The sequence below is a fragment of the Ovis aries genome, chromosome 23, assembly GCF_016772045.2.
Source record: "Ovis aries strain OAR_USU_Benz2616 breed Rambouillet chromosome 23, ARS-UI_Ramb_v3.0, whole genome shotgun sequence".
NCBI classification, from domain to species: domain Eukaryota; kingdom Metazoa; phylum Chordata; class Mammalia; order Artiodactyla; family Bovidae; genus Ovis; species Ovis aries.
In genome coordinates, this window is record NC_056076.1 from 11,157,598 (window position 1) to 11,169,723 (window position 12,126).

At 44.3% G+C, this 12,126-nt stretch overlaps 1 protein-coding gene and 1 long non-coding RNA gene across 6 annotated transcripts in view; both read right to left on the reverse strand.

Annotated features, from left to right (window-relative positions):
- CDH7 (cadherin 7) overlaps positions 1–3,673 on the reverse strand; it is a 142,625-nt gene extending 138,952 nt beyond the window's left edge. For 3 of the 5 annotated variants that reach the window (XM_015103578.4, XM_060405192.1, XM_042239200.2), the window contains exon 1: positions 2,162–2,492. The gene's annotated coding sequence lies outside the window, so the exon portion shown is untranslated. Of the gene's footprint in view, positions 1–2,161; positions 2,493–2,974; positions 3,393–3,597 lie in introns of those variants that run through there. The other 2 variants (XM_060405191.1, XM_060405190.1) reach the window with 2 other exon arrangements.
- Positions 3,674–4,522: 849 nt separating this feature from the next.
- The window catches only part of LOC132658463 (uncharacterized), a 264,785-nt gene continuing 257,181 nt past the window's right edge, over positions 4,523–12,126 (reverse strand). Inside the window, exons 3-4 of the long non-coding RNA XR_009598136.1 lie at positions 7,544–7,872; positions 4,523–4,812 (exon numbers count right to left, since the gene is read on the reverse strand). This is a non-coding gene — a long non-coding RNA (uncharacterized LOC132658463). The remainder of the gene's footprint in view (positions 4,813–7,543; positions 7,873–12,126) is intronic.

Consider the following 12,126-nt stretch of genomic DNA (forward strand, 5'->3'; position numbering starts at 1 on the left):
GTTAACAACACTGAACAACTGATGATACTTTACAAAAGATTTATAAAAGACTGACAAAGTGTTGAACTTGACTACAAAGATGTAGTCACTTCCTCATACATTCTGAGAAGCTGTTATCAGCTCTGCCCTCAAAAATACTAAAAAGGAGGAGAGACAGTGGGTGGATTTTTAGACCTAGGGAGGCAGAACAGTGACCCACTCAGAATGTACCCAATCCTCTCTCCTTCACTGGACACTAAAAACTAGAGTCAATTCAAGGGTAAACCACAATAATACAGATGTTTTACAATTACCCTTCTATAAGAAAGGGAAAATCGCTGTGCTATTAAATCAATAAAAGTCTACTTAAGAAGAGGTGTGAGCCTGTCAGCCAATTGTTAACACAATTCTAATCACCGATTGCAGCCCTTAATCACAATAATATCTCAGGTTGTAAGAGCACAATGCCCTTTTCTTAAGGCTGCAAACCTTAATGGCTTCAGCAGGGTGATGAAATACACTACTGATTATTGTTTTCTTTATTTTTCTTTCCACAGACAGACTTTCACAGCTAGTTTTACCAGATAAGACCATTAAGGTTGGATGATACCTAATTGCTTCTGCCACTCCACTCCATATGAAACACTAGCATAACAAGCCAGATGTCTACAAAGTTGCCAGTTTGACTGTCTCAATTCTTTAGCATTTTAATCCATACTGTTCCAAAGAGCCCCAAAATGAAGAAAAGGATTGTTAATGGATTGCCCTTTATGTACTAACAAGAGAACAGCTTGTGTAAACAAAATCTAACTAGTTTCTTCTGTAAAGAAGTAAATCTGGTGAGTTACTGAAAGCTTCCAATACAATTACTTTCTTCCTTAGCTCCTCACTACCAACTTGTCTTTATAAAGACACACTTAAAACACTTCTGATATCGCTGCCGGACAGTGCATCAATGTGAACTTTCCTTTAAAAAACAACAACAACAAAAGGCTACTGCTTCCCTCAAACTCTTAAAATATACATTTTTGTGCTGTTAACCTGAATTTTTTTAATGCATATTGTCACTTACCTCAAGCCATATATTAACATATAACTTACTTTTCTTTTTTTTTTTTTTTTTCTATTTTTCCCCATAAAGTTCTGCTTGTCTACTTTTAATGCAAAATAATCTGAATACCTGCCGGGTTACAGGAATTATGAAGGGAGAGTCTTTACGTAAAGATGTTTCAGCTAATAAGTGCTCCAATCAAGAGAAGATATTTCTTGAGAAAGCGTTTTAAGTATATTCGGGCTTCAGTGCTCAGATCTCCAAAGCTACCCAGTCCTTGCTGGTTTCTTCACAGGTTCCCACCTGCCCACTGCTGGGTAACTCAGTACCAATCTCCACTCACCTGCACTATATCTAATAAATCCTTGAGGTTAACGATCTAAAAGGTGAAACCAATAAAGACCATAGGTCCTTTCTCGTGCATCCACCCCGGGAGGCTCAATACCCACAACCAGCCGTGGACCTGGTGCGCCCACGAAGTCCACCAGACAGTCAGAGAAGCAGGGCGCCCTTAGAACGACGCGCACCTAGGGTACCGCGGGGCGGAGCGGAGGCGGGATGCCTCGCAGAGGCCAGCCCTGCGGATGCAGGGCACCAGCAGAATGCTAATTAAAAGAAAAAAGCCAAACACCCTTAGAGGAGCTCCACCGTCCAGAAAGGTAAACGGAGTACACGCAGACAGTCAGATGGACGCGCGGGCACACGCCCCCTCGCAGTCTCAGACCGCCGCAGAAGCCGGCCGCCGGGCCAGCGCGGAGTTTGGCCCGCATATATTATCCCGGGTCAAAAACAGCCCCTCGTGCTCCCGGTGGAGGAGAGCGGACCGGACTGCGTGCTCCCAGGCACCCGGACAACGCCGGGATCTGCTCGCTCAACTCGCCAACTCGCGTCGCCCCCGGTGTCCATCAGCACCAGCTTGCCGGGCCCGGCTCCCTTCGCCCGCCCGCCCTGCCCGGCAGAGCCGCAGCTCAGGGCCACCGAGCAGTAACTTGCGGACGCGGGGGAAACTCCACGCGGATCTCCCCGCCCGCTTTCCGCCTGCCACGGAGTCCCGCTTCCCCGGGCGCACCGGGGGGCGCACTTATGCCCCGCGGCGCTTTCCCCGGGCCCCCCGCAGGCGCACTCACTCACCTGGGGGCTCGCTGCCCTCTCCGCGGCGTCCCGCGCCAGCCACCTGGGCGTTGGCATCCGAAAGGGCGCGCGCTCAGCAGCCGGGCGCCCGCGGGCTCCTGGAAACCCAGGGCGCGCGGTGGGGCGCACGGGGCGCACCCGCGGCGCCCGCTCGGCACCCGCTGCGGCCGGCGCCCGCTCCGATCGCAGCCCTCTCCGCGGGACGCGGGCTGCGGGGACCCCGCGCGGGCCCCCAGCGTCCCGGTCCCGCCGGCTCAGCCGGCTCCCCGGGGCGGCTCAGACGCTGGGTCCGGAGCGAGAGAGCGAGCGGGCGCGCGTCCGGAGAGAGGGCGAGGGGGCGAGTGGGCGGGCGCAGAAGAGGCGGAGAGGGCGCGCTGGGCCGGGCCAGGTGGGCGGGCGGCCGGCGCCGGCAGACAGCGCTGTGCGGGGCGGGACCCGGAGCCGCCGAGACTCCGGCACCTCCCGGAGCCCGAGTGAGGGCTCTTGGCACAGCAGCCGCTCCGCCGCCGCGCGCGCACCCCCGCGCGCGCACCCCCACGCGCCCCTCCTCCACCGCCCTCCCGACAGCTCCGCGCAGACCGAGTCCTTCGCAGGAAAAGCCAGGAGAGCGGTGGAAATAGGAGGGGCAGCAGCCCATCCATCTCCCGGCGAGGTATTTGCATCTGAAAACGCCGCGCTGGAGGAGAGTTTGGAGAATTTTTTTTTTTTTTTTTCCAGCGCCCTCCCCTCCCCACCCCCAACCTGTCGCGGAAGCCGTGATCAATGGAGCTCCTGAGGCATGAAGGCAAAGTCATAAAACTAATCAGAACTTACAGTTTTCTTGCGTGATAGTTTTGCCCTTTCAATCTCCTCGGCCTGCCCTAGTTCTACTTTCTGTACTTGCAGAAAATTTCCTCCACTGCTGGGCTGGCTAATGCAAAACTTCCGAGGTGTGTGATTTACGCGCTGGGTGGGAGAGAGGACCCTCGCGAGGTGGGCAAGGGGGTCTAGTCTTTTCAGGACGCGCCGCTGCCGGCAGAGTTGAGCACGCTTCGTGTTCGTCTGCTCTGGTGCTTGATTTGGTCTGATGCCTAGCTGCTCCGTCGTAGGGGTGAGGAAGGTGAATAGGTCGTTTCCAAGCGCGTTCGTTTTCATTTTTCTCATTCGGTCAATGGAACTGGCCCTGCGTCTCCCATCCATGCCTAACAGTGATTCTCCAGATACCCGGCTTGTGCGCTTGGCTCGTCGGTGTAAGCACCTCTGCTTCCTGTATCCCTCAGGCACACTTACCCTCCCCCCAGTCCAGCTCCTCCAGTCCGCTTAGCTTGCTTCTTTTTTTCTCTCTCTCTCCTCTACTTAGTCTTTAAAACTGAATTCTGTGCTAATCATTCTAACAGAAAACCTTTTTAAAGCGTATTCATTTCCAAATACCGCGGCTCGCTATGCTATTTACTTACAATTGCTTCATTTTAAAAGTTGTGTCTTCAGCCCCAAACCTCTCCAGCTCCTGGTATGCTTGGAGGACCATTTCACGGTCCATTTCCATTCAACTGTCAGCCATCCCTCAAACTCTGTACCTTTAGAACAGACCTCTTTATACCTTGCATAGATACCGCCTTGACTTTCCCAAGATGTATTTCTCTTTCAGCTCCACCATCATCATTTTCCTGGTAGCTAGACATTAAACCTTGGCTTCATCTTGAAGGACTTTGACAGCATTTTCTCTGTGAAATCCTAAATTATTCCAGCTAATGTTCACAGTCTAGAACTTTACATTTTTCTGGTGGCCTTCCTTTGTGTAAATGAATTTGCTTCTGGGATGGGACCTATACTTACAATTGCTCTGGACCAAACGTTTCAGGAAAGCAAAGAGGAATATTCACTATGTTTAAGACACAGCACATGTTTAACCCACAGCAAGTATTTGAATACAAGAAGTGAATGGTTGTATCCCATCCAGTATTAACACAAATCTGAGCCCACCTGCCAGTTTTTAACCAGCTCATTGACTGCCTGGATCTTTCATCTATAAGGGATAATGTGGGATCAGGAATTTGGTACTATACCATATATATTTATTTGCTTATTTTAATCAACGGCCACCACATATGAAAAGGGAAGGAAATGGAGTGGGGGTTTTTTTGGTGTTATTTTGGTCATACTTTTCCTAAAATTGTCCTCGATTATTTATTTTCTGGTCCTCTGCATAAATACTGATCGTCAGTTTGGGCTTTCATCCTGAACCAGATGTTTCCAGACTCCTTGCCTTTCTTTTTAAAAAATACCCTTAAACTGGCACTGAAAAGGGGACCACTTCCAGGGCCCAAGAGTGTCTAACACACGGAAATGAATTGTCGGAGGAGACACGCATGCTGACAAAGCAATAAACTTTATTGGGAAGGGGCCCCGGGCGAAGAGCGGGAGGTAAAGGAAGCCAGGAGAAGTGCTCTCAGTCTCCAGTCTCTTGGTGATGGGGTTAGTTTCTGGGTGGTCTCTGGCCGATCATTCTGACTCAGGGTCCTTCCTGGGGGCACATGGATTGCTCAGCCAAGATGGATGCCAGCGAGAAGGATTCTGGGAGGTGGAAGGACGTGTGACGTCATCTTTTTACCTTTCCTGAACTCTTCCAGTTGGTGGTGGCTTCTTAGTTCTGTGTTCCTTACTAGGATCTCCTGTCGTAAGATAATTTATGGAAATAGTCATGATGGTGCCTGGTTAGGGTGGGTGGTTTCAGTCAGTGTGCTTCCCCTAACAGAAACTGTAACCTTGACCTAGATTCTAGAAGGGGTGAGTTACCCAGAATACTAGTTCCGGCTCTGTTCCTCATCGAGGAAGATCTAGGTTCCTCTCCAGTCGAGTGCAGTGTAGAAGGCAAGGGTAGGAACACGGGGTGCTTCAGACAGTAACTGAGGGACATCTATTCATCTGGTAAGGTCCTTCTCCAAGGAGGAGGCGCTTAAGCTGAGACATGGTGATGAGAATAAGTTGGACTTGAGAAACTCTGAAGGAAAATGGCCTGGGCAGAACAAACAATGACAAAGGTCTGCAGAAGGTCTGGAGAAGGAAAAAGGCAAGTGTATTTGAGAAACGGAAAACACAACGCAAGGGGGAGGGTCAAGATGGGTTATGCTGGAGTGGTGGGCAAGAGACAAATGTTGTAGCGTCTTCTAGGTCCCTAGAAGGTGTCTGTGTTTTATTTTTAGGAGGAAGCCCAACATTAGAACAATAAATAAAGGAAATATTCCACAGGTTTACACTGTGGTCAAGTCCAAGGACATGTTTTTTAGATCCTTTCTCCTTTTCCTATAAATTTTGGTTAATTGGAGAACCTCATTTCCTAAGAAACACAAATAAAAAGACAGTGTACTAGATAAATCCCAAGATGATAGCAAACGTTTAAGATTCTATGAAATACAAACGCAAGTCATCACTGCAGATGCTTATTTATGAAATGTCATGCTTCCATTATTTCCAAATTTATGCTTTAATATTTATATTCTAATATATAACAATCTTTTAAAAATCCTCTCAGTTGAAGTTTTTGTTTCTTTACTGTCATATAATGTACACAAATCAATGTGTCCCCCTTTCTTTCCTACTTTAAAAAAATACTTTCAATGTACTTTCACCCTTGAATAAATCAATAAAACTCTCTTTTGGAGAAGGAGGAATCAGAAGAAGTAAGAGTACTTTGCCATAATTCCTGTTGCTCTGGAAAGTATTTCCCTACAATTCTTATTTCCCAAAGCAAATTCAGTGCAAAAGTACAAGGTTTCTGATAAGATTGATGGTTCAATTATATTCATATTCATTCCATCCTGATCTTACTCTAAAACCAGAGATGTGGCTTGAGTATCTGGCAGCTGAGGGCAGAAAAGAGCTGATCATGAGGTCTGCACATTTCCAGCAATTCTGGGGAGCCCTGGGCAGGAAAACATAGATGTGGCAGAAGGTAAGAAGCTCTCACATAAGGCAGGCTCTCAAAAAGATCATTCATAGTTTCCTGTGAAAAATCTCTCCCCAATATAAATGTGTGGATAATCATAAAAATGTATCTTTTCATTACGTGATGCTTAGAGTTTCCCTGAGTATGTCTGTATTCATCAATCTAGTTCATCTAATTAGGTTTACGTGCATTTTCTAGAAAGGAAAGGACTAAGTAGGACAGACTCCTAGATCTCTGTTGTCCTTTACTAACTTGGTAAGTAGTAACTGAATCCCTGCTGTGTGATCCTTAGTCTAGAGGTTGAGAACACAAAGGTGAAGGGGCAGTTATTATCTTCGGGAACCTTCCAACCTGTTGTGAAAATAAGAAGGTGGGCATCTCCCTACACCACGATGAGTGTCGTGATGAGGTGAAGACAGTATCGGGCGTGGGAGCCCATGACATGAACAAAAAGTCTCGAATGGGAAGAGCCAACCTTTGGGTTGTACCCTGAGAGCAATGCGGGAGCATGAGGAGTTTTATGACGGGAAATTGTGATGATAATTGCACAAGAAGGCAACACCCTGGCAGCTGATTTAGGTCAGCTTGGCACTGAAGGTGAGGAAGTGTTTAGGAAATTACTGTAGAAATCCAGGTGAGAAAAATAGTAGCCTGGATCCTAGTTGTGGCATTAGTGCATGAAAAACCCTTAGATATAATCAGAAAATAGAAGTAGATTTAAAGATATCTTGAATGCAGTTATCAATAAAAGCATAAGTGATCATGGAGAGGATAAAGATGTTTGCTAGGATTAGCATCATGATATCAGCACACACACCCCCACCCCTGACAACATCTCACTGGTGACTGTGCCCCTCACAGGTACTAGACAGGGTAAATCCAAAGTATACAGTGATACAATTTCACTGCTTAAGATGTTCTCAAGGGCTCCTTGAATATTATTTAAGCAGTCTGTCTGAAAGTGAATACTTGGAAACTATACTATTTAGTTAAGGGGCTTGAAGATATTCACAGAGCAAGGGAGCTGCTGAGACAGCATAGAAGGCAAGGATGTCTAATGAGGTCTAAGGAATTATCTCCTTAAATGTTCTTCAGGGTGAGGAGAGGAGAAGGGGTGGCAGAGGATGAGATGTTTGGATGGCATGACCGACTCAATGGACGTGAATCTGAGCAAACTCCAGGAGATAGTGAAGGGCCAGGAAACTCTGGCTGCAGTGCACAGGGTCACAAAGAGTCGGACGTGACTTAGTGACTGAACAACAACAAGGGTGAGAAGGAGGCCAATGGACCTTTCAGGAGCCACAGTAAGGACACAGGACTAAGATCTCATTGAAAACCACCATCAGCCCGAGTGGTCTAAGATCTCATATTAAGCAATAAAAGAGCCCAAGCAGGAAAAACCTTTATAGCATAAATAAAATGAGAAAGAAAACAAACAAACAAACAAACAAACTCACCTACGATAAGCTGGATGCATCCCAGTGGGTGGTACTCAGATTTCCAGGATGATGCAATGATGCGGATGGACCAATACTGAAGTTTCCATTCCCTTCAAATATACAGTATGGAGAACTTTGCCACACAAGAATCATAAACACTGGGACTTCCCTGATGGTACAGTGGTTAAGGCTTCACCATCCAATGCAGGGGGTGCGAGTTTGATCCCTTGTCCAGGAGCTAAGATCCCACATGCCCCGTGGCCAAAAAAACAAAACATGAAACGGGAGCAATGTTGTCACAAATTCAATAAAGACTTTAAAAGTGGTCCACATCAAAAAAGGAAAACCTTAAAAAAAAAAAAAAAGAATGGTGAGATCTAATGGTGAAACAGAAAAGCAGAAACAAAAAGTTTAGAGTTTTAAATCTGCCTATCTGTATATATTGTGCTTTAGATTACTGGTAGTTTACTCCTCACCCCACCTACTTAGAAAAACAGAAGGGAAATGGAAAGAAAATGACACAGGGAGGCTGCGAAAGCAAAGATGAAGGATTCATTTTTACCCCTGTTCTAGGCAAAGGAAGTTGTCCAGGCTATCTTTCCATAACTCTTCAGATATTGAAGGCTTCTTCATGGGGTTTGAGAATATCTGAGATATTATGGGTGATTGGTTATCATTTTAAATAAGGAGAGTTTTCTGCTGCTACATGTCAAATTTATCAACATTTTCTTTCTGAGGAACAAACCCAAACAGATAAACATCTGACCTGGATTTGGTGTTAAACGCCAAGGCAAGGGAACTCTTACTTAAGTCCTGTATGATACCGTGGCTGTATCTCTAGATTTAGAATAGTTAGAACACAAATTACTTTTTAAAAAGCATCTCAAATGAAAATTGTCAGAAATAATATAGCTAGGCCTGTGTTATCTCTTGAATTATAGTTGTTCCATAAAAACCTTCTAAAATCATCATAGAGAAAAGTGATAATGCAAATTTCTGCTAAACACTGCTCTATCACTCTGTGATAAACCAGAGACTCTTCTGGGGGAAAATAAAAGTGGAATTTCACAACAAACTCATTTCAAAAGTATTTATTGCGTATGTGCTGTGTACCAGGTTTGATGCCACAAATTGCAGGAATTACAAAGGAAAGTAAGGTCGAGTCCCCACAGAATATTCCAGGCACATTCAGAACTATTAAAAAAGGAGAGATGAGGCTAAACGCAGTAAGAGAACAGTAAGCTGCAAAGTACAAGATTTGAAGGAGGAAGACATTTGTTATTGGAGAGTCCTAAAAACATAAACCAGGCTTCCCCGGTGGTTTAGTCATAAAGAATCTACCTACCAAGAAGACATGGGTTCGATCCCTGGGTTGGGAAGATCCCCTGGAGAACAGTCTCCAGGGAGCAACAGGATTTAATAGCAGGTGTTTGTTTTTTATATAAAATGAGATTCTTACACAGAATCCTCTGCTTGCCTAGACAGAAAGGCCTCCCTAAGCATATGTTCTCTTGTTCACCTTGGGCTGGGACACCGTTCCTCTGCCTGTTGACTAACCTGATGTACGGACTCAGAGAGCTGGCTTGCCCTGGGTTCTGCAGGCTTTATAGCTGGTGCCACTCAATTATATTTAGTGCTCTCCTAACACACATGAAATGTGCGTGGAGGAATGACTCTACTTCCAGCCACTGCATGGAACCAAAAGTATGGCTCTCAGGAGTATGTGACTTTGAGGCTAAACTCATATTCAGAAAGCAAATTCAGGAAGAGAAAACAAGAGGAAACAATATACCTTACGAAGAAAGAGGAGATGAAATGAGCCAGCTATTTCAAAGGCAGGTAAGCATGCTTAATGAAATACTGAAGAGCTGCCACCCTAGAAGGTACTTGTGCTTAAGAAGCACAGTCTTTTTATGAGCTTGAACTATTCCATTGACAAAGGTGATGTCTCAAGCAGTCATTATCTCTGTAAACTGCAAGTGGTTTCCCTTTTCACTTTCAGGATTGAGTGATTAAAAAGGAATACAGTCAGCATTTTTCCTTCACTTCCTCACCCCATCTGGCCAAATGATCACTCTGCACCCCAACCTAATGAGGGTCTCTCACTACAAAAGAGTAAAGAAGAAAACTAAATCAAGACTGATGCCATATGTGAGGACCAACATACGCAGTCCTTATGGACAAAATAAGGCACAATATTTTCTAATGCATTTGTGTGTTTGTGTGAGAAGATGTTGCAGTGGAAATCAATGCTCATTATGCCACGTTTATTTGGTTAGGGCTTTTTAGATTTAATGCTGACAGGAAAATGTTATACATATCATGAGGAACTTAAAGATCTCCTTCCAAATAAATCTGTGGATACAAATTGTGGTCTGAGAGGGTTAAGGAGCCTCAGTAAGCAACTGACTTACCACCAGTCACAGAAGATAATACCTTACGCGTGAAATGACCTAATAAGACATGTTCGATGACACTTCAGCATATTCCCTCATTTTATCAATGATGTAACAAATTCAGGAAGATAAGGATATTGGTTCATAATCTCATGACAAACTCCAGGTATGTGAATAAGAATCAAAACCTGTGGGGCTTCCCTGGCAGTCCAGTGTTAAAGACTTTGCCTTCCAATGCAGGGTGTGCAGGTTTGACCCTTGGTTGGGCAACTAAGATTCCACATGCCTTGTGGCCAAAAAAAAGACTAAATATAATGCAGAAGCAATATTGTAACAAATTCAATAAAGACTTTAAAAATGGTCCACATCAAAAAAAGAAAAGAATCAAAACCCAGTAGAAAGCATGCCAGTTGGTCGACAGGGCAACATCTAACGCAGGATTCCTAAAAATCCTAGACATGTAGACATAATTATTTGCTATTTTGCCCTTCAAATACCAAGAAGGATTTTTGCTATTTAATAGCTTTTCTAAGCAGTGGAAAAATAATTTTGTTGTAGCCATTGTCACTTTTAATTTTACATTTTTTAATAGTTTGGATTGTTGTGGATGTATAATGATATGAATGGAATGTATTTTCACAAATAATTCTGTAGACATGGCTTTCCATATCACACCTTAAAATTTTATTTAAGGTGTAAATGTAAGGTAAATCTACTAACGTAAATCATCATTCTCATTCTTAGAACAGTAAGACTTGAATGAGTCCATTGCTTTATGGTGAAAAGCCTATATTTTAGATAACTATAAGGTCAAATGAGCTCATGGCAAGAAAATAATTTGATGCTGCAATCTATATTGACGGATAATTCAGTTCCTTTATTGAATGAAATATCAAGTAGTTCCCCCAAAAGTTAAACAGCTACATAAATTTATTTAAACCATAGTGAAGTGAAGTCGTTCAGTCGTGTCCGACTCTTTGTGACCCCATGGACTGTAGCCCACCAGGTTCCTTGGTCCATGGGATTTTCCAGGCATGAATACTGGAGTGGGTTGCCATTTCCTTCTCCAGGGGATCTTCCCGACCCAGGAATCGAACCCAGGTCTCCCGCATTGTAGGCAGACACTTTACCGTGAATAAAAATAGCTCTACTACCTGTTAGAAAATTACTAGGTATTCTTTAAATGTTTAAATAATCTCTATAGACTAAGACAAAATATATCTTTCTAAATTTCTGAAAGACAGCTCCTTAACCAACCTTGCAAATTTGCCTAATGTGAGAGTCATGTTTGAATGACTACATAATAGAGCAAGGCAAACAATGTTTCAGGTATTTTTGTTTGTTTGTTTTTTTGTTTAACCAAGGTGGATCAAGTCAGTGCCCCTCTCATCACACCCAACCAGCTGTCAAGTTGGGCCCACAGAGTGAGTTTATTTTTGTGTGTGTCTTTCAGTGTTTGTTACTGGAAGATTATACATACATATCTCTGTATCTGACTTGTCTTCATTTTTTCATAAATGTTGAATATATATCTAGCTGTGCCACACAGCTTGAGGGATCTTAGTTCCCCAACCAGGGATTGAACCTGGGCCCCTGGTAGTAGCAGCATGGAGCCCAAGCCGCTGGACTGCCAGGGAATTCCCTCTGCCTTCTACACACTGAAAATCTGATCACACCTACAATTTCATACTGTAAAGTATGGCAACATGAAGTCTTTCTGTTCCCTTGAGATGAGCATATACACCCCATCTTGCCACAGTCAGCGTACTCATTAATTTATTGTCAGGCCTTCATAGGTGTGTAAATTTATAATTCCTACTGTTGAAGGTAAGATGTCTTAGTCTGCTCCCACTTCTGTAAGAAAATACCCTAGGGACTTCCCTGGTGGTCCAATGGTTAAGACCTCACCTTGCAAGGCAGGGGGCGCAGGTTCAGTCCCTGGTTGAACAGCTAAGATCCTATATGGCTCATGGTCAAAAAACGAGAACAGAAGCAATATTGTAACAAATTCAATAAAAAGCTTTTAAATGGTCAACATCAAAAAAAAAATCTTAAAAAAAGAAAATACCCTAGTCTGGGTGGTGTCCACAACAAAGGCTAATTTCTCTTGTGTTGTCTGGAGACCGAACATCTGAAATCATGGTGTGGACAGGTCCAGTGCTGATGAGAACTCTCTTCCTGAGAGTAGACGGCCTTCTAATTGCA